At 42.6% G+C, this 22,347-nt stretch overlaps 1 protein-coding gene across 1 annotated transcript in view; it reads left to right on the top strand.

Annotated features, from left to right (window-relative positions):
• Positions 1-2,929: 2,929 nt before the first annotated feature.
• PAG1 (phosphoprotein membrane anchor with glycosphingolipid microdomains 1) overlaps positions 2,930-22,347 on the top strand; it is a 141,335-nt gene continuing 121,917 nt past the window's right edge. The window contains exon 1 of the mRNA XM_072734425.1: positions 2,930-2,993. The gene's annotated coding sequence lies outside the window, so the exon portion shown is untranslated. The remainder of the gene's footprint in view (positions 2,994-22,347) is intronic.

Here is a 22,347-nt window from a genome sequence, read left to right on the forward strand (position 1 = left end):
CTTGTAAAGTCAATATACAAATGAATTCACATACTATACAGACAAATATTTTTATTGGAGTTTCTAACAACAGAAATGACAACTTTGGGTTTTTCTAAAGGTTCCAATACGACTAGCATACTACCTCTGTTTTTTTAAAATTTATTTTAAATATTTTCTTATTAAAAACAAGAATCTGCAAGTAGCTCCTTCATTTACAGAGAATTCTTTTAATCAGTTATTCATTAGTTTTTTTATTTCATAATCACACAGAATAGATCTATGAAAAAATTACATCAAAAGCAAAGATAAAGGTGAGTAGGATTCTAAGGCAAACCTGTGCATTGTGTATAAGTATCAAGTACTTTCTTCCAAAACTTTACACAGACTGAGACTAAAGACTATAGCATTTACCACAAGCACAGGAATTATTCCTCCTCCTGGTTCTGTATCAAGGAGTGGCTTTGAAATACATTTGGTTCTAATTTAATGATGGTAAATCTTGGTATGAAAAATTTGGAAATGAAAAATAATCTTCAGTATGTCATTTGGTAAAAGGAGAGGCTAGATACTGGTGCTTGCCTGGATTTTGTCTAAATCACTTAGATTCTTTGGGCCTGGATAAAATGAAGATGGTAATTATACTTGTCACCAGAAAATATGAGTGTTGCTCTTTGAACTTGTTGGTGAAGCCTGAATTATGTAACTGCAATGGTCCGGGACTGGGGTGCTCTCAGAACATTTTGCATTCCAATTTGTAGAGCTGCAAAAGTGAAGTGAAGATATAAACTGCATTTCCTCTCTACAAAAATGAACTGCTTTCTAACTCAAAATTTAGGCATAGCCATTAAAGGATGTGAACAATAAACACAGAAACCATTTTCCTTGTGAGATCTGAATCGCTATTTTCCTTAGAATTATAGAAGTCACATCCAATATTTAGATCTGTACTCTGATTCAAGTTCCACTGTTTGTGCAAGTCAACTAATGTCCAGAGCCTCCTTTTTTATCCATAAAATGGGCCTACTATCTTTTTTTATCCAACTTACCAGACCATTGTGAGATTTCAATGAGATAATATATGTGACACGCCATATATTCATAAACTGTTGAACATCCGAGTTTCAACCTGTGCTATGAGATCAGAGGCAAAGTCTAATTTCTGGATCTTCTCCAAGATGCTATCCCAGGCTCTAGGGTGGACCCAAGGTTTGTTTCCTGCTATATACCCTTTCCTCTGCAATGCACTATGGTGCAGACCATCTAATATCCCTTATTCCACCCCTCCCCTCTTAATGAGCCTTTTCCCTCAGCCAACTTTAAGCCACTTTAGTATGTGTAAGGAATCAGACTGTGTTGTGTGCGTGTGTGTTTCATGATTTATATATATTTCCTACTAAGTAAAGCAATGGATAATAATCGTAGAAAATTTGGACTAGTAACATAAAGTACCATTTGGGCTTAGACTTGGACTCAGATGTTCTGAGTTCTAGACCTGGCTTGGTCCTGCTCACTGCAAAAGTGCATGCCCAACTCCAGGTTGCTGGCCTACTATCACGAGGTTTGTTCAAACACCATCCATCGTCAGACCCATCAGAATTAGCAGAGCCCCAGAGGCTGAACCACATGGGGAGGGCCTGAGAATGTGCTCTGCAATTAAAGAACAACAATAACCAACAAAAGCATTACTCAGGTGATTCTCACACAGCCCAACCTTTCAGAAGCTCTGCTCCAGATTCTACACTGTACTTAAGGGTAGTAAGGATAAGGTGGTCCGGTGCTACAGCACAGCGCTGGCATCAACTGGGATCGTGTTAGGAATGAAGGATCTTCCCTTAACGCCTAAGCCTAGTGAGTCAGAAATCTGCATTCTCTCAAAATGCTCAGAAGATTCTGACAAACGCTACAGCTTTGAAAAACCTCTGCTGTTTGTACCCCAGTATCATCTGGAAAGCTTTACAACCTTACTGATACCCGAGCCTCACCCAGGGATTCTCCTATACTCAAGTCTGGACTCCAGGGGTGCGGTCAGGACAAAGGGCGCCCACCAGCTTCCCAAGTTATTTCGTAATGTACAGCCAGGTGGGGAGGACCACTGTCCGCTCAGTGGCAGGCCCTCACGATTAAGCTAGAACCTGAGCTAACGTGGCTCTTCGGGGCTTGCCCAGCGCCCAGGGGACCCCTGAGACACACGGGGCGGGGTTGTGGGTTGGGGGGCGGTTAAGGACAATGGACTCTGCAGACAAGTTCTACCTCGCAGCTCTAGGGTTCGCAGAACCCCGAGGCGGAGACTTCCTGCGCCTCCCCGCTAGGGAGCGGAGCGGGGCGCGGCGCCCGGCGCCCGGCCCCCGCCCCGGCCCCGCCCAGCGCGCCCCCTCCCCGCCCTCCCCCTCCCCCTCCCCCGCCCCTCCCCTCCCCGCCCTCCCCCTCCCCCGTGACGTGCCGCAGCGGCCCGGGATCATGCGCACTGGCGCCCCGCGCCCCGCACGGCTGCTCCGCCTCGGCGCCTGTCATTCTCCGCGGCGCGGCGGCGAGTGCGGACTGCGGTGCCGGCGCGCGCGATGTGACCGGCCGCCCGGGAGCGCCCCGGAGGCTCTGCGGGGCACGGCGCCTCGGCTCTCCCGGTGCCGCGGTCCTCGCCCAGCGGCCGTTCGCTCGGAGCCGGAGACACGCGCCGGGGGCTCGGAGCGCCGCGCTCCGGGGTCGGCGGCGTCTGCAGCTCCGGGTCCGCGCGGCCGGTGCCGCCGCAGCCGCCGCGCCCTGGCCGGTGCCCCCGGCCCCGGGCGCGGCGGAGCGAGGCGGCTGGTGCAGAGCGGCGGCGCCTAGACGTGCAGCCGAGCAGCCGTGCAGCCGAGCAGCCGTGCAGCCGAGCAGCCGTCCAGCCGTGCAGCCGTGCAGCCGAGCAGCCGAGCAGCCGTGCAGCCGCCCGGGCGGTGCGGGGCCAGCGGGGTTGCGCGCAGCCGAGCGCGGTCTCCCCGCCCCACCCCGGAGGGCTCCCGGTCTCCTGCGTCCCGGTAAGTTGACTGTAGTTTCTGAAGTTGCAGGGAGCCGTGGGGAGGGGAGGTGCGTTGGCATGATCGTTTTTGCATGAAGCTGGGGGTGGCCCCCGTCTCGTTGGGGGCCGCGCTCGGGCTCGGGGAGGTCGGGGTGCGGAGAAGCGGACCCGGCGCGCGGGGAGGGGACGAGTGTGCGGGTTGGAAACGTGCTGCGGGAGGACAGGTGCTCCCAGGGCACTTCGCCTGCCGCGACTGCACGTTCCGAGCTCCTGGACTGCGTCTGGCGGTGGAGGGAGCGTGCGGGGTCTCGTTACCTCTCTCCTAAGCCCTCCGGGGAGTGACCCCTGGACGCGATGGGTCTTTGGGGACGGCAGCCAGCCAGTCCTTGGGGCTTCGCGCGCATCCCACTCTCTACTCTTCCCGTAGGCAGAAGTTGCCAGCGTCTCCCTCATTGGAGCCCAGGCGTTTAGGGAGAAAACAAGTTAAGTCAATACGGCGTTTTGTGCCATCAGGTGAATGAAATGAGAAATCCGTTCATCGTATGTGATTTCGTACATTTCAACAATGTGGGCAAGTCTCAAAGAAATAGGATTTGGATGATGACTCTTGGGTTTCACCCTGCCGGCCCTGCGCCTCTTATATAAGCCTCCCGGCGGGATAACCGTCTCTGCAGTGGCTGCAGCTGTGGCTCTCCCTTCCATTTGTTTAAGGTCCAGCTTGAACAGTATTTAATGAAAATGCTGACATGATATAGCGTTCTTGTAGTCTGAAACAGAGGGCACTCTTCAAATTGGAGTGTCTTCTCCTAATAGGTAGCATGCGAGGAAGAACCCAGTATATTTTTCAAGGCAGCTCCAGGAATTAGACACATAAATCATGTTTTAAAATAGCGTGCATTGTGCAGAGAGCTTGCAGAGGACCCTTTTTGAACACATCCTCTTTGTTTTAGAAAAAGTGGGAATTGTTCATCCCAGACATTTGTTGAGTCTGAAAGTTAAGTGTACTGATGGGCTTAATCATCTTAATAAATAAAGAGTATGATTTATGGGTAGCTGTCCTGCTTTGAAGGATAGAATTCTAGAACCTTTCTTTTTCATCTGTCCCCTAGAGATTCCCATTAAGTAGAGCAATAGATTATCATCATTGATGTTTATTTAATATTTGAGTCAATTAAATTCATAAAAAGAACACTTTGAAATAAATATGGTATTGCTATGACTTAAGACTGAAGATTCGAAATGAGAATTTTCAGGTTATTTGCTATCAGAGTCATTAGTTTAATGAAACAGCATTAAGCTGTTAATGTTTAACAGCATTAAACACACATCCTATATGTGTGTGAAGGTATATATACATATATATTTGTTTAAATCTGGATTTATAATAAATGTTTAAACCAAACTCAGGGATGTGTCTTAATGTAAGATTTATCTAGGCAATCTTGAGAAAGAGAAGTGCTTTTATTTATGGCATTCCAACACATAGAACAAGATGAGCTAGTTATAGGCCCTGCATTTAAAAACAAATCATAGGTTTTTGAAGAATTCTAGAAAAATATTAAAATGTTATTCCAGAGGCTGAAAAGTTAGTCAGCACATTGTGGTTTGTGAGAGCATCCATTGCTTATGTCTAGAAGAGAATACATCCAAGCATGGAACGTCGAACAGACTCACCCCCATCAGCACTGTTGCCTTATGGTTAGGAGGGTAGACAGTTCAGCGCCTGACTTGCTTACCATCTGTTTTTAATCTGGGCAAATTACCTAAACTCCGTGCCTCAGTGTCTTCATCTGTAAAATGGGGATGACAGTAGTACGTACCTCACAGGATTATGATGAGGATTGAGTGAGTTCATAGCTGTAAAGCTGTTGAGCCAGTGTCTGGCACGTTAGACTGATAAAATCATCATTACTATGAAAGGAAATGCATCTTTGGATAACAGGGACATTGGACGGCTGCTTGCTGATGGAGGTTAATGGAAGCAGGTCACATGTATAACAGAAGAGAGAATATGAACATTTATTAAACACTTTCTAGTGATGCAGACCAGCTGCTATTTAATTTACTGTCTCCCTCAATTCTTCACTGGGGTGGGTGGTTTCCTCTCCACTTGGGTGATGAGGAACTGAAGCTCAGTGAGATCAGATCGAGTTGGGATTTTAACTGGTTTCTTTCAAATCCTCTCCCTTTTGACCTTGCTGCTTCAACTTGCAAAGTACTTTTTCCATCTATTCTCCTTTAATCCTCATAGTAATAAGATATGTGTATTATTATCTTCAGTTTACAGATAAGGAAATTCAAGTTAAGCATTAAAGTATGCAAAGTGCTTACCAGGACTCACAACATAGTTCTCCAATACTGGGAGTTATTATTATTACCATAATTATTATTAAATAACTTGCTTGGCCTAGCACAAGGTAGATGTGCAAGGGGGTGAAGTACATTTTCTCCTTTACTTTCAAGTGGATGCCATTGCTTTTTACTTCCCTGTTCATATATTCAGAGAATCAAGGGGGTAAAAATGGTATGTGACAGTTCACATTGGAGGACGGTGCTCTCTGGTTTGTTTCCTGCCTGCAGATGTGGCTGCAGTGACCCACATGGCCTAGAAAACCAGCACAGGCAGCTGTCATCTCCTTCCACAAAGAGCATCATACCTGAGCATGAATTCAGTCCCAGCTGGAGAACAACCATGGGGCAGAGAGAGTCCTTGTACTTTGCCACACATTTTACTATATATTCAGAAATGGAAACTATTTATATTTTGCAGTAAATAAGCATGCTTCTTCTAGGCCTTAATGCCAGGGTCATGGGAAGCAGTTTCCGGGGTACTTTGTTAAAAGTCTGGTCCATAGCCTGTTGAACTTCTCACCTAACTTCGGAGGTTGGGAATGATTGTGAGGCCACAGTGTGTGTGTGGCGGGGGTGGGGGGTGGGGTGGGGGCTTTCCTGGGTTATCATCCAGATACTACATAGTGTTCTGACTCTTGGTAAATATTTATTCTGCTCTCTAGATGTTAAAATCTAATTGTTATATAAGGCACATAGGCAACAGACTGCTTGTAGACTGGTATATCCTCTCAGCTAATGTATTCTACGGCTGAAAGTACGTCAGGACAGATGCTCAAAGTTGGCTTTCTTTTTTTAAAATCAAAACTCTGTACAGCATGGTGACTATAGTCGATAATACCATATTGTGTATTTGAAAGTTGCCCAAGATAGTGGATCTCAAAAGTTCTCATCACAAGTTGTAACTGTGTGATGACAGATGCTAACTAGACTTATTGTGATCATTTTGCAGTATGTACATATATCAAATCATTAAGTCGTACACCTGAAACATATAATTTTGTAAGTCAGTAATATGTCAGTTTAAAAAAATCAAAACTTTCTGGGAATGAGCTTTCAGGAGAGTGCCTCAGGCATGCCTGGGGACACAATCCCACAGACACAGTGTGCCAAAAAGAGCCCTTGCCATCAACAGCCTCTTCCTATCTTTGAAATATCTTCTGCTTCAATGTTAACCGTCCTTGTCAGAGTACAAATATTCCTTGGACTCAGTATTTACATTTCAAATGTAAACTCTCTTGTTCTGAGTATTTCTATAGTTGAAGTCTTCCTTGGTCACTTTTGTGACTTAGACTGAGTCCATAATTTAGTTTTAACTAATTCTTTAGAATTTATGTGGTTCTGTTTTATTTCTTGTCTGTATTAACTAATTTTTGGCTTGTTTGTGGCCACCTCTAGATCTCCAAATAACTTCTCTGACATCCGCTTTCTCTGGTTGTCAGAAGATATATGTATACAGGAAACACAAGGTAATTTTAATATGGATAAAGTGAATGAAAATCATTTACTCTCTCCTATCTGCTGTTTTAAATGATCTTCATTTCTGACTTGGGGAGTTGAGCGCTGATTCTGTTTCTAGAGCTCTTGCCTCACGCATCCATGAGAGATGTGTTAGGGAATTATACAAGTTTCTGGCTGTATACAAGCAAGCAGTTCATATTCACTGTGGCAGAGACAGTCCCTCAAGGCTGGGCATTGCTGAATTTGAGAATAAGGGGCAGAGGTGGGGGGAGGCAGCTCTGAGAATGGTTTATCTGCCACATTTCTAGTCCTTATTGGTGGTGTCTCCTGGATAAGAATTGGAGTGAATAGTTAACACAGAGTATTTCCCCTGTGCCAACTGCCATTCTAAGAACTTTACATACAGTATTTACTTTAATCCTCATAGTGACCTTATATGGTAGTTACTTTATTATCCTGTTTTTCAGAAGTGGAAACAGAAGCCTAGAAAGGTCAGGGCACCTATCCAGGGCCACAGTAGTGAGTTTTGGAGCCAAGAATGGAACACATGGCTGTCTGACAAGGCCTGGGCTCCTTACAGTACATTCTGCATCTAATTTTGGAGCTTTCAGGATGGTTCATCAAACTGTGCTGCATAGATGCCCTATATTGTGCTTCTCAAAATAACCCTGTACTCTCTCGCTTGGTCCCCATAGTTACCCTGGGATAGAGCTGAAGAGATGGCGGGAAGGCCCATTGTCCACCTTCTTGCCCATGGCCAGCATCCAGCATTGACTGCACAGATAGTGTCATCTCCATATCTTTGTGGAGGAAGAACTTAGGCTTAGTTTATACAACAAGCTCAGAAAAGAAAACCACATGTTAGCATTGTGAAATAGGAAGCGTAAAGTCTTTGACCGATAACAGGACCCCTATCACAGGACCCAGCAGAGAGGCATGTTAGCAGATAAAGATCTGTGTTTGGGTCACATATTTGTGTCACTCTCATTGAAGAAAGGGGAAGCATAGAAACATGATATTTTCTCTAGTGATTAAAAAAAAAAAGTTTACAAAAAAGTGTCAGTAACATTATTGCAACAGTGTCATATGTTATTTACAATGGGACTGTGTTTTGTAAATTAAGTGAATATGTATGTTTAACAAGTAAGGGTCAACTATGTTGTCTTAGAATAGGAACATTGCATCGAATCTCCTATGCCTGTATTATAGTCTAACTCCAGTCCAAATGCACAATATAAAGGCAGACTTTATGACCAAGTTGTAATATGTTTAGATCCTTCCTCTGAGCCTCACTTCCTCCATTTTTTCTTGATTTCACATTGCAGTCAGCATTTGTTCAATGAGTTCTTCCTATTCCTTAGGTTTTGAGTTATTATTTTTGTTGTTGTTATAACACTTTGGCATATTGTGTTTATACTTCATCTACTCCCCCTCCTTGATTTTATAGGCCTATACGATTTCCAAACCTGTGAGTGACTAGAAATTTGTGAAAAATGGAATTTTCTAAAGACCGACACTATTGCAAAGGATAGGGAATTTTGGCCTGACTGGAGGGCCTTTACTTAAATTACAGAGCGCTGGAAACCCTACGGACCTTATGGAGTAGGCAAGTAAAACAAATAAAAAGTTTTGAAATCGATCAACAGCAGCTTGGTACCTTTCTCTACGATTTCATAGGACCCAGTACCTACGTACCCTATCACCCTATCACGTTTGCATTTGCAATTGATCAGCTTCTTTTGATTTTTAAAAAGTATCAAAAGGTATGACTAAGTCAACATTGTTGTCATCTGTCATTCTAGTCTTCAGAGGGTCCCAGTGTTGCATCTGTAAGCCTTTCCGCAGATTTATTCTCTAAGGGATGAAGGGGAATCATGTCAGTCTTTGGGCATCTAGTCTCACTGCGTTTGTGACTCAAGCATTACTGTGAATATTGCTTCTGCTCACCCCGGCCCTTCATCCCCAGCCGTACCCATTCCTCTATCATTCCCATTAGGGTTGAACACGCTGAAGCTATTGGAAACTTTAATGTTGAGGCAGCTCATGGTAAGAGTTAGAGGCAATAAAACCACACAATGCAGTGATTTTTTTTTTAATTAAGAAAAGCCAAGCTGTAACACAAATGCACACACAAATACTATGACCTCTGCATTCAGCTTTGAGGAATTGCAACCACTGTGGCCTTACTATTTTTTCCCTGACACCTTCTTAGGAGTGCGGTGGCCCTCTAATTCACACATAATCACTAGCAGCTTGGCTGTGTTTGAGTCTGATTGAGTTGGAATGATGTTTACTCATTTATGCATTTACCAGATATATATTGATATGATACCAGGTATGTTGTTGGATGTTGAAACCTCAAACACAAGAAGAATCCGTGCACTGCCCTCAAGAATCTCAGCAGAATGAAGGGGGGAAAAGATGCAGTTGTAAAGAGTGCATAAAAGACGTGGCTGTTGTACATCGAGGGTGGTGGAGAGGCCAGAGATAGAGAGGCTGGGGCCAGTTTAAGAAGGGTCTTTGGGGATCCCTGGGTGGCTCAGCAGTTTGGCACCTGCCTTTGGCCCAGGGCGTGATCCTGGAGTCCCGGAATCGAGTTCCACATCAGGCTCCTGGCATGGAGCCTGCTTCTTCCTCTGCCTGTGTCTCTGCCTCTTTCTCGGTGTGTGTGTCTGTGTGTCTTTCATGAATAAATAAATAAAATCTTAAAAAAAAGGGGGGGGGATCTTTGGTCTATATGAATTTGGGTACTTTAGGTTGTTCTTTTAGAATGATTATTCTGAGTGTTTTGTAGAGGATGGAGGGTGTGGGGTGAGGGCAGAAACAGAAGCCCTGTAAAAAACAAAACAAAAAAACAACTTTTGAATGAATCCTAGTGCAGGCTTAAGGTCTGAACTCAGACTGATCAGAGTGGGGAAAGGAAGAAGAGGGGAGAAGCAAGGAGGGGATGGTGACTTTGAGGATGACTCGGTGGTCTCTGGCTTGGGTGATTGAATGGTAAGAGGTGCCATTGGTCATGATCGTGAATGCAGAGGATGGTGCAGTTTGCAGAGAAAGTTGGTGAATTTATTTCTGGATTTATGTAATAGGAGGCACCAGAGGGCCATCCAGGGCTTGAGATTCAATCAACAGTTGTACCAGCCCATGGTTCTGGAATTCAGCACAGAGGCCGAGCTGGAAATACCAGGTTACCAGACCTCTGTGTGTTTCACATTATTGTTGAGGTTGTGATCTGCTTGGGAGAGCATGTGGAGTGGAAAGAAAAAGATGAGGGCCAAGGTGGCAGGCTGAAGAAAAGGAGATGGGCCAGTGAGATTAGGTGAGAGAAGTTTTTGACAAGCGCTTGGACACAAAGTGGCAGAAGCCAGAGGCAAAGTAAAATGAGGTGCTTGATGGAATAGGAGCTGGGTAATGAAAGGAATGAAACAGGAAAGAAAAAGCAGTGAGCAAGGGACGGGTCTGCCTGTTAACTTGTAGCTACACAGATGATGGTGGCTGTTTCTTGTATCGCTTTCTGTTCTGTCAATAAACATTAGGCCTCCCATCTGGAAAGTGGGTGTGGCACATAAGGGTAAAGAAAAAAAGAAATAAAATCATGAAAAAACATGATCCTGAACCTGAAGCTGCATAGAGGATAGAATTGTCATTTCTTTTTTTTTTTTTTTTTTTTAAATTTATTTATTTATGATAGTCACACACAGAGAGAGAGAGGCAGAGACATAGGCAGAGGGAGAAGCAGGCTCCATGTACCGGGAGCCCGACGTGGGATTCGATCCCAGGTCTCCAGGATCGCGCCCTGGGCCAAAGGCAAGCGCTAAACCGCTGCGCCACCCAGGGATCCCCAGAATTGTCATTTCTTATATTTCTTTTCCATTCATTGATCTCCTTCATTGACAGCAGGTCATGGGCGCTTGGGAAAGTAGGAAGGATGAAAAAGTCACTTTCTCGGTGGATAAAGTGGGTTCTTCTAATAGACATGTCTCATTGTATCCATGAATGAGCATGCTGGGAGGAAGAGGGTTAGGTGGCATATTATTTGGTAGTTTAAGGAAACCAAGCTTTTATCATGGTCATAGCATCTTGAGAGGGTTTGGACCTTTGAACCAATCCTTTGGTAGCTATTAATGAATCTTTTGGCTCACTGGTATATTTGAGATATATTGAGTAGAGTTTCCTGTAAGTTTTGCTTGTCATAAAAACAATCCTCATCATATTATAGACAAATTAGAGTATATGGGGATGATGGAAATAGTGACCATGTATTTTAGTTGATATCATACGTTTTAGTCCTCACCCATTTTGGCTTTAATTTTGACTTAAAGGCAGAATTACTCCAATTCTAGAGCTGAAAGAGCTGACATACAGGGTTCAGATAACTGGGTGGGTGGGGGTAACACAGAGGATAAATAGGCAGCTCCTGGGACCCAGACGGTAGTGTTCTGACTTCACCTTGTAGGTTCTTTTTAATTTTTATTTATTTATTTTTAATATTTTATTTACCCATGAGAGACACAGAAAGGCTGAGACATAGGCAGAGGGAGAAGCAGACTCCTCGGGTGGAGCCTGATGCAGATTTGATCCCAGGACCTTGGGATCACGACCTAAGCCAAAGGCAGATGCTCAACCATTGAGCCACCCAGGCATCCCCACCTTGTAGGTTCTTGACACTCATCATGTTGCCAGTGTCTTCATGAACAGCTACTAAAGAAAGATTAGAGAGTGGAACATTTAAGAGATTGTTTTTATTAGTCTGCTCAAAGCACCAGCAGTAGAAACTGCGCTGGCTACAGTCTGTATTTGATTGGGCCACAGGTTATTTATGCAAATATATGTAATTAAGTTAGATTGAAGAGAATCTTCACAAAATGAGCATCTTTTTCTTTCTTAAAAGCTTAAAAAAAGCGTCTGAATTATAAAATAAAGAGATTGAATATTTTAAACTGCAAAATTATAGTTAAACTTGGTACTTGCGATGCAGTGAAAATTTGTTGCAACAAATTCAGTTCAGTTGTTGCAATCGCTGTCCTATGTGAGGAGTGTTCTGGGTGGACTTGTGTGTGCGTGTGAAATAAGAATCAGCCAAATTAAGCTTAAGCTACTGGTTTTCCTCTTATTATTCTTATATCGGGGTGCCTCAGTGGCTCAGTTGGTTAAGCATCTGCCCTCAGCTCAGGCTCAGGTCCTGATCCCGGGGTCCTGGGATTGGAACCCCGGGTAGGGCTCCTTGTTCAGTGGGGAGTCTGCTTCTCCCTCTGCCCCTCACCCCTGCTCAGGCTCTTCCTCACTCTCTTGCTCCTGTGCACACTCGCTCTCTCATAAATAAATAAAGATCTTTAAAAGAGAAAAAATATTATTCTTGTACATTCCAAAAACATTAAATGATGTAGCTTGCTTTATCTTGCCAAAGCTGCTATTATGTTATCCATTTAATACCACAGTAGTAAAACATTTGTCTTGAGCATTTTACACTTGAGCAGTGTAAAATGATGCAGGATAAATCTAAAGGGTTTATTTTAATTTTACAACCTCTATTGTGGCTCCTGATGTTCTAAAATTATGATTTACCTAATTTCGCTACTTTCAATCAGATATTAGCTATTAATATACAGGAATGTTAGAATCATGAGAACATGGAATTTTATGACAGTTTGAAAAGTTTGTTTTTTATTTTTTTATTTCACACACACACACACACACACACACACACACAAACCCATCTATGAACCTTGCTAAATGGCAGCTTCCAGATGAAAGCAATTTCTAGAAAGTAGCAAAATGCTAGTACCAGTGCTTATCCTTAAATCTCAATTTCAAGCTTCACGGTGCCAATTTTACATTTTAGCTTCAGTAGGAAAAGTTGAATCTGGAGGGGCTTATGCTTTTGTGGCACTTGGTGAGTTGATCTTTTGTTATTGGTGCTGATTTTTAAAAATTACCATACATTTATAAATTTTAAAAAGTTTTATGAAAATGTTAGGCTTCTATCTTAATTCTAGTAGTTACCATTACACGTGGTGTATTATAGTAGCCTTAGTCCAGTGTAGTTGAGAAATTACAGTGGAGGCATATGAAAATTTAGATAATAATATAAAGCAATATGGTATTTTATATATGATTTTATTGCATTTTACATTTAGAATAATGTATGAGGAAACTCAAATGAAGTAAAATGAAAATTAATTTGGCCATTTCATGCCTCATGTGTCCCAGTTTATCCAAATGCAAATATGATAATCCAGGGCCCAGAATTAGTATTTTGTTTAATTGATTTGGCACTACTGTATTTATTACCCACCACCAAGGTAAATAATTGAGCTGCATTTCCTACTAATCTTCCCATGAATATATATTTAATGTTAGGTACTAGGAGTTTTTATTTGTTAAGAATAATTGGATTTTCTTTACCTCTTTTTACTTCCTACTGAATCTTTTTCAGACATTTTTATGCTAGTGTATACTTGACATGATAGAGCATGTCTAGATTAATAATCTAATTTGAATACCATAATTATGTGTATAGTTAGGGCTTGATTGAGTAGAGCGTTTTGCATATTGTGTACATTCATTCTCTTTAGTGGATTTAGGAATTATATGTTTAATATTCAAAGTCCTAAACCTGCCTATGTTTACCGATAGGTACAGAGAGAAAAATATAAACATTTTTACAAACAGAATTTAAAAGATATACTTCCTTTTCACATGATAAGAACTGACACATAACTGTCCACGGTTGCTTTTTCTTGTATATAGCAGATTGATAAATGCAGAAGTGGTTGAAAACTAGAATAGTGTCATATGTCGTGCCCAAATTGTTGACGTTGAGGTCAGAAGCGTCCTCCTTTATTTTTCTAAATAAAAAATAAAGATGTTTTCAAGTAAAGTATTATGAATCTTTGTAAATATTTAAACATACTCGGATGAGGGGCACCTGGGTGGCTCAGTGATTGAGCGTCTGCCTTTGGCTCAGGGTGTGATCCCAGGGTCCTGGGATCGAGTCCTGCATTGGGCTCCCTGCATGGAGCCTGCCTCTCCCTTTGCCTATGTCTTTGCCTCTCTCTCTCTGTGTCTCTCATGAATAAGTAAATAAGACCTTAAAAAAAAAAATCTAACACATTCAGATGATGTTAAGAATATTTTTCCTTTGCTTTGCTATGTAATAGTCACTTTGTCCAAAATGTGTGTCTTGAACTTGAACATCAATGTGAAATGTTCATTATCTCCAAAGTAGAATTAAAACTAAAAACTTTGGAGTTTAATTAACAACATGCAATATGAGGGCACCTGGGTGGCTCAGTCGGCTAAGCATCTGCCTTCAGTTCAGTTCATGATCCCAGGGTCCTGGGATTAAGCCCCACGTCAGGCTCCCTGCTCAGTGGGGAGCCTGCTTCTCCCTCTCCCTCCGCCCTCCCCATGCTTGTCCTCTCTCTCTCTCTCCCTCTCTCTCTCTCTCAAATAAATAAATAAAATCTTTTTAAAAAGAGCATACGGTATGGGTAACAGCTTTTCAGGCTTTGTGCTGGGATATTTGGAACAGTATTATTAAACACTGTGGTTGTTGAGAAAAATAAAATGCTGAAATGTGAAACTTAGACTTAATTTAATGCCACCATGGCTCTTAACCTTTCCCACTGGCTGAGTGATTTGCTAATAGTGGCATGTCAGGACCCAAATTATTATAAATCTTTTATTTCAATAAATATTCAATGGCATTTTCAAAATTGTTCTCCTAGATACAACTCATAATAAACAGCCCAGTGTTGGCAATGAACATGCTTCTTTTATACTGTTTTATAGCCACGGGCCATTTGGCATTTGGACCTTTCTCTTATGTATTTTTGCAGCTCTGCATATCCTAAAAACTGTCAGCATTGGATTAGAATAAGCCTTTCGCATCTCCACAGTGACAGAAAGAATAAAAAGAATGTTCTCCTTTTCTTCTCCCTATAATGTGCCAAGGCCTGTGGTCAGAAAATCATTTCCTAGTCATACACTTTTTCTTTCTGGATCTTCTGATGAACTGCAGAAAGTGAGAACACAAAAGGCGCTGTTGAAGTGCGAACACATTAGTTTGGGTTGCTCTGTCTTACACTCTTTCTAGTGAGAGCCGTGGTTCTCAGCCTGGGGCCACTGTCCTGCAGGAGACATTTAACCACATCTGGAGACCTTTGTGGTTGTCATAAGTGAGGAGAGGCGCACTGCTGGCATACAGTGGGTGGAAGCCAGGGATATTGTCATACATTCTGCAATGCACAAAACAGCCCTCTTCAGGAAAAATTAATTATCTGACCCAAAATGTCCATAGTGCTGAAGGTGAGAAACCCTGATCTAGAAAGTTGGGAGTGTCTATTTAAATTGGCTTTATAGGGATCCCTGGGTGGCGCAGCGGTTTGGCGCCTGCCTTTGGCCCAGGGCGCGATCCTAGAGACCCGGGATCGAATCCCACCTCGGGTCCCGCTGCATGGAGCCTGCTTCTCCCTCTCCCTGTGTCTCTGCCTCTCTCTCTCTCTCTCTCTGTGTGACTATCATAAATAATAAATAAAAATTTAAAAAAAATAAATTGGCTTTATATTGTTCAAGCAAGTGGAAATGTGATAGACAGTCCTTGGAAAGAAATTATTGCAATCAATATAATCATTTATCGAGCACTTAAAAGGTCCTGAAAATACAGGGCAAACTGTGACATCATCCCAGCCCTCAGGAGTTTATACTCTCTTTGAAGATGACTGGCAAATAAAATACTATTATTCAGTATGATGTATGCTATAATTAGAGGAACATATGACATATTAAAAAATAATTTTGATTTTTATTTGCTAAGTATATGGGACTATCCAGAAGAAATTTGTGTTCTCTGGCTAGATATAGAATTAGTCATCTATGGGTGAAATTTCTTTTTCCCTTGATAATCAGGAATAGGTCCCCTTTATTGCCTTTCTCTCCTCCATTTCAACTGGTATTAATTTGAAACATCAGGAAAGAAGAAGTATTAACATAAAAAGTGTTACTTTAGAAATTTAGGATATTAGTTTTTTAATATCTTCATTGAGTTATAACTTACATGACATAAAAGTCTCCTGTTTTAGGGATTTTATTGGTCTTTAATAAATGTACAGCATTATAGAACTATCATTACATTCCAGTTTTAGGGTTTTCTCATCACCCCAAAAAGCTCCCTTGTGCCCGTTTGTGGTCACTGTATTCCCGCTGCCAACCCCAGGCAACCACAAATCTTTCTGTCTCTTCTCATTTTCTGTCTCTCTAGCTTTGCTTTTTAGCAAATCTCTGGACATTTCATTTGGGATATTAATTTTTATAAGTAAAAATATAGTTTGATGTCTTTTTTATTAAGGGTTATCATGTTTATATTTTTCTTAGTACCAGTCCCATAGCCTGCTACAGTGCAGGTTTGGGTATACTTTGTTATCAGAATTCTCAGATTAATCAGGCGAAAAATGTGGTGAAGGAGAAGATAAGCATGTATGTTTAATGCAGCATATGTGCTACATTCAAGAGTCCATGATATGCCTGTTTTTCAGCTTTGCCCAGTTTTGTTCCCTGTGGATTTGTCTACTAACATAATGTCATTGAAATCATTGACAAGCTGACTGAGGTCAGGTGAATACTGCATGATGTAGGGAAACTACAAAAGGATTAAATCCAGAGGATTCATTGTCTGGAGAGTTGTGTAGGGGTCAGCAGTCCCTCTGGGGCCAAACGTCTTCCAGAACTCAGTTTTTAGAAAGCTAATACAGTATGTTATGTAATAGCATAATCCATGTGATCCAGGAAACAGTAATTTCTGTAGCAGAGTGGATGAATATTCACATTTAGAAGGGCAGAGGATGATCAAATACCTTAATGTCAGTTCAGGTCAGTTTTTAGAGTAAATGGGTTTGGTAGCCAAGTAACAAATGAACCCTGTTTTCAGAAAATTTTGCATTTCAAACTTGTAGACAAAGGTTGGTGAACTAGCCTCACTGTATCCCAGGATATTACATTTCAAACAACCGTTCCTTCCTCTTTCCCGCTCCCACCCTCCCATCCCCTCTGCCACCTACACATTTCATACAATTTAGCCCTCATAATACTCGTCTGCTTTCACATCATTAGCTTCCCATTAGACTTGATAAAATGCCAAGTTAGCTGTTCAGTTTTGGTGGAAGAAGGCCAGGTACGGCTGTGTTATGGCCGCAAGGTCTGTGTTCTCTTGTGGTTTGTGGTTTCACCTCCCTGTCACAGGCCTGGACTGTAGCCACATTCATTTATTCCAGAACCTCTGGGGTCCAGGGTCCCAGAAGATGAAGATAGTTTTGTTAGGTCAAAAATATGTCCGTGGAGAAAAATCTGAAGGAAACAGTGGCATCTATCAGTCCAGGTAGCCCCAGACTCGTGCTAAGTAAACCTCACACCCATCCCCAAATCTTGGGCAGTGAGATGAGAGATGAAGACATGAAGAAAACAATGTGTGGTAGCTAGTGGGTTCTCAGCTTGGAAGTAAGACACTAGTACAAAGTGGGGTATTTCAGATTTGTTCCAATTTTTAGAAAATTCTGCATAATCTTATTGGCCTAAGGATACTTAGTGAGCCTTGCTAGTATTTTTTCCACATGTATTTATTTTCATGTCTTTTTAATTAAAGGCTATCATGTTTATATTTTTCTTATTACCAGTCCCACAGCCTGCTACAGTGCAGGTTTGGGTATACTGTGTTATCAGAATTCTCAGGTTAATCAGGCGAAAAATGTGGTGAAGGAGAAGATAAGCATGTATCACATAGATTTCATATCTTTATTCATTTCTAGATTCCAGTGGTGGTACTCGGAAAATTGTAACTACCTGGCACTGGGGTTTAACTGATTTTTCCATGGCATTCCTAAGTAGCTATGAATGTGAATGAATATTTCGATGATCGTGTAAGATTTGCTCTTGTTACATGTTGAGTATGAAATGTTACTTAGGCAGACCATACAGATTGTGGGACCCATTTATCAGCAAGGGGGACCCAATTTCTGTGAATTAGAGGAAAGAAAGAGTGTAGTGTTATACCAGCCTTGGGAGAAAACTGTGCATTTATTTTTATTATTTTTAAAGATTTTATTTATTTATTCATGAGAGACAGAGAGTGGGGGGAAGCAGAGACAGGCAGAGGGAGAAGCAGGCTCCATGCAGGGCTCAATCCCAGGACTCCAGGATCACGCCCTGAGCCAAAGGCCGATGCTCACCCACTGAGCCACCCAGACATCCCTAAAACTGCACGTTTATAGGGACATCAGAGAACTTTGCCTTTTGAGAACTCAAGAACATCATCAAGTAATAAATTCTTGAAGATCAATGTGATCTAGCAGTCAGCTGAGTGAACAGGGTAATTTTGAATGTTTCTGTAGGCATTGGGAAGCATGCAGTAGGGGTTACATAGCTGCTCTTACCTCTTTTTTAAAGTTCTTCATTGCTTCAGTGTAATATCAAAATTTTCACCTGAAGGTGAACCAATGACGTGAAGAGATGTTGCATCATTGCCACCGGGCAGTGGAAGTCCGTACCTTACCTTTCCTGTCTGCACACTTCATCCTTGGGGTCTTGGTTGACACCCACCTCTTGGTCTGGCTGCAGCCTCCTTGCAAGTATCATCTTCTCTCCTGTCTCCCAACTTGAGAGAGCTAAACTAGGCCCGCGTTGGTTTTGCACCTGTCTTTTCTTGCCAGGCATCTTCCTGAGTTTGCAAGCATTTCTTATTACCACATTTCCTGTTGTCAAAGAACTGACAGCCCACAGGGGCCTCACATTGTCACTGCTGCATTCCCTTCCCCATTAAGTCCCCCCGCTTCCCTGGGTTCTGGTTTTGCTTTTCCCCTCTGTTGGGGCAGATCATCTGATCTGTCTCACCTTTATCTTTCTCCCTCTTTCACTCTAGATGACTTTAGAACAGTGGTTCACTGCATAAGAGCACTACCTGAGGAGGTGTAATACTTAGTGATGTCCAGGGCCTGCCCCCAGTAATTCTGATTAACATGCCCTAAGGGGTCTTGACCTTGGGTCTTTTTTTTTAAGGGTGGAGTCCAACAAGGGGCTTGAACTCATGACCCTGAGATCAAGACCTGAGCTGAGATCAAGAGTTGGACTCTCAACCAACTGAGCCCCCCCCAGGTACCTCAGACCTTGGTGCTGTTTGAAAGGCGCCTCCCCCTTGTCCCCCCCCCCCATCAGGTAATACACCCATCATTGAGAACCTCCTGGTTAGAGAGCATGATACTTGTTGGGTGCTGTAGGTTAACAAGCCACTGTGAATGGAGGAGCAAGGAAGTTTGAAAAAGGATGAGAAGAGAGTAAACGATGGCAGCACTCCCTTGTCCCTTTGTTTATTTTTAGTTTCAGCTGCTGAGGGAATGGGTTTCTCTAAGTGCCACCTACACTCCTCTCCACTGGACTGTGTTCCCATCTGTAAATCCTGGTGGCCATGTGCCCACAGCAGGTCAGAAACCAATTGAGGTGGAGTATGTACTTAACTCCTCATGGGGCTGGCCACAAGGGGCTTTATTTTCCTTTCATAACACTGGCCTCCTGCCTTGCAACCAGCTATTTCCATTTTTCCTTTCAGTCACTCTCTGTAAACCATGTTTTGTTCCTCCATCATTTGTTGTTTGTTTGAAACTCACTGTCGGAAAGACACGTATGGGATGACCAATTAAAAGTTCTGAGGTGGAGATTTTCACTTTGCTTTTTCCTTATGAGAAGGATGGGTGGCAGGGTCTTTGCTGGGAAACTATTGTATAGAATAAATTTTTCTGAATTAGTGGGAGAGGAGAGGCCACTACTAAAATTGAACTGCCATCTATTCATAGGTTTCTTTTATTCTTAATATACCTGTGGGTCTCTGAAATCCTTCCTTACACAATGAAGAAGTTGGACAGAAATGCATTCGGATAGCCTTCTTTATAAAGCCTCTTCTCTAGACTTTCTGTGGTCAGAATGCCTGTCCATTTTCCAGAGAGTGGCACACAAGAGCCTGTGGATGGGCTCCATTGTTCCACGGTTTCTAAAGGGGCTGAGAATGGTTATAACATGAATAGATTTATAATACCGTCTGGACCTGACTGTTTTGTTGTTAAGGGATATTTTGTTCCAAAGACAATACTTTTACTTTTATCAGTAAGTAGGAGCATTTAAGTGAGGTGATTTTGGTATTCGTAAAAAGTACGCACAGCAAACTGGTTTAAGGACGTGCCATGTGAAATTTATGGGAAATCCAGTTGTGTGGGGAGAAAAAGAAGTGCCTCACTTTACAAACAACTAGGAAGCTATAGGACTGATTTAAATGCCAGCTTTCTTTATTATAATGGGATCAGTTTACAGAAATCATACTTAACACTTTCCCTTGAGCCACAGATATTGCACAAAGAAAATTCTGCTTCATGGTCACCCTGTTGCGTGGTAGGAAATGGAACTTTTCTATCAGCCTCACACATACAGTATGAGAACCTCGCCAAGGCTGGCATCAGTGCAGCCTGTAATTCACTGATGTGTTCATTCATTCAGGATACGTTTATTGAGTCCCTACTGTATGCCAGGCACCATGCTAGGCAGTGGATAAAGCAGCCCACAAGCTACCTATTCTGACGTTCTGGTGGGAGGAGATAACCACATACAGCAGGGACTATCAGCAGGTATTGGGTTCTGGGCTGAGAAATGAAATATATTTATGTTATTAGGAATGACTGGGCAATTGGGGAGACCCCCCCGTGAGGAGGTGACATTTAAGCTGAAATGTGAACAAAACAACCATGCTGGTGGGAATTCAGAGGCCAGTTCGGGCAGAGCAGACTTGGGCAGTGAGAAGAGACTGGGAAGGCAGAGCGTTGAGGCTGGGTGCTCTGCAGCAGGGAGCAGCATGGCCAGGTTTGTGTTTTAATAAGATCGTTTAAAATGCTTATTAAAAATGCCAATTTCCAGAGGCTCCTGGGTGGCTCCCAGTCAGTTAAACATCTGCCGTCAGCTCAGGTCATGATCCCGGGGTCCTGGGATGGAGCCCCCCATCAGGCTCCCTGCTCTGCTTCTCCTCTCTCTCTCTCTGCCCCTCCCCATTCTCATGCTTATGCACCCATGCATGCTCACACACTCTCTCTCTGTCTCTGTCTCTGTCTCTGTCTCTCTCTCTCTCTCTCTCTCTCATAAATCAATAAAATCCTTTTTTAAAAATGCCAGTTTCCAGACCCCACTCTAGTCTACAGATAAGGAGTGGGCCCCAAGATTTCATTAAGCTTCCAGGTGTCTGACGTGTGGAGTCTGTGGACCAATTTTTGAAAAATATTCTGTTTACAGACTCTGCTGTTACTTGAGTATCCAGTTTAATTCTCTCAACAACCCTGTAAGAGAAGTGTGTTTTCCCTAGATTACAGATTAGGGAACAAGGTCAGTGTGATTAAGCATCTGGCCCAAGGTGACACTGCTGGTGCGTGTTATGACTGGCCAAGCAATCTACCCCTTTTTGTAGATAGCCCTGCCTGTGAAAGTGGGAATCTTGGCCCGGCAAAATTCAGAAAACCTTCAAAGGTTAATGTCTTATGAATGAACAGGATCCTTCTCTCAAATCCAAGACTCAATACATCCTATCTTTGGATAGAGCCAGAAATGTGCATTTTTAAACTAGTTTTTCTAAAGGAAAAGTTTAATTTTCTCTCTCTTTCTTTCTCTCTTTCTCTCTCTCTTTTTCTTTCTTGGCTCGATGCCCAGCATGGAGCCCAACACAGGGCTTTAACTCAGGATGCCAAGATCAAGAACTGAGCTAAGATTAAGAGTCAGATGTTAGGGGAGTCTGGGTGGCTCTGCGGTTTAGCACCGCCTTCAGCCCAGGGCGTGATCCTGGAGACCCGGGATGGAGTCCCGAGTCAGGCTCCCTGCATGGAGCCTGCTTCTCCCTCTGCCTGTGTCTCTGCCATTCTCTCTCTGTGTGTGTCTCTCGTGAATAAATAAATAAAATCTTAAAAAAAAGATTACAAGAGATTTGAAAAATCTTATATATATAAAAAAAAAGTCGGATGCTCAACTGACTGAGCCACAGGCATCCCTTCTCAGAGGTAGGATTTTATTGCAAAGGAGAGATTTGATCTTTATAGGTCTTTTTGGGGATCTTTTTGCCTTTTTTTCCATAAGAGAAGTTAAAAGGGTTAAGGGATGGCATTTTTTTTTATTACCCATAGACCTAGAAACCCAACCATTATGCCTCACAGAAAATTATCATGCTTTCAGTTGCCATGAATCATTTATTTCTTAAGTGGCTCTTGAACTGAGAGTTGTAAAAACGATGTTAAAGAGGTGGAGGAGGGTTGCTGAGTGAAAAGTCCACTGATGATTAGAACTCTTGTTTAAAAGCTAGCTTGGAAGCACATTTACTTAGATGAATTACCTGCCTGCCCCCATATGAAAGTGTGAGGAAGGTTCCAGCTTTATTTTCTTCTGTTAATAGGGTATTGAATGTATTTATCTGGGAGATTTAATTTCGTAATAAAGTGTATATTGGCCTGACTTTTAAAAAGCATCCTGTATTAGTTTGCTAGGGCTCTCATAAA

Source organism: Vulpes vulpes, chromosome 13 (assembly GCF_048418805.1).
Source record: "Vulpes vulpes isolate BD-2025 chromosome 13, VulVul3, whole genome shotgun sequence".
NCBI lineage: Eukaryota > Metazoa > Chordata > Mammalia > Carnivora > Canidae > Vulpes > Vulpes vulpes.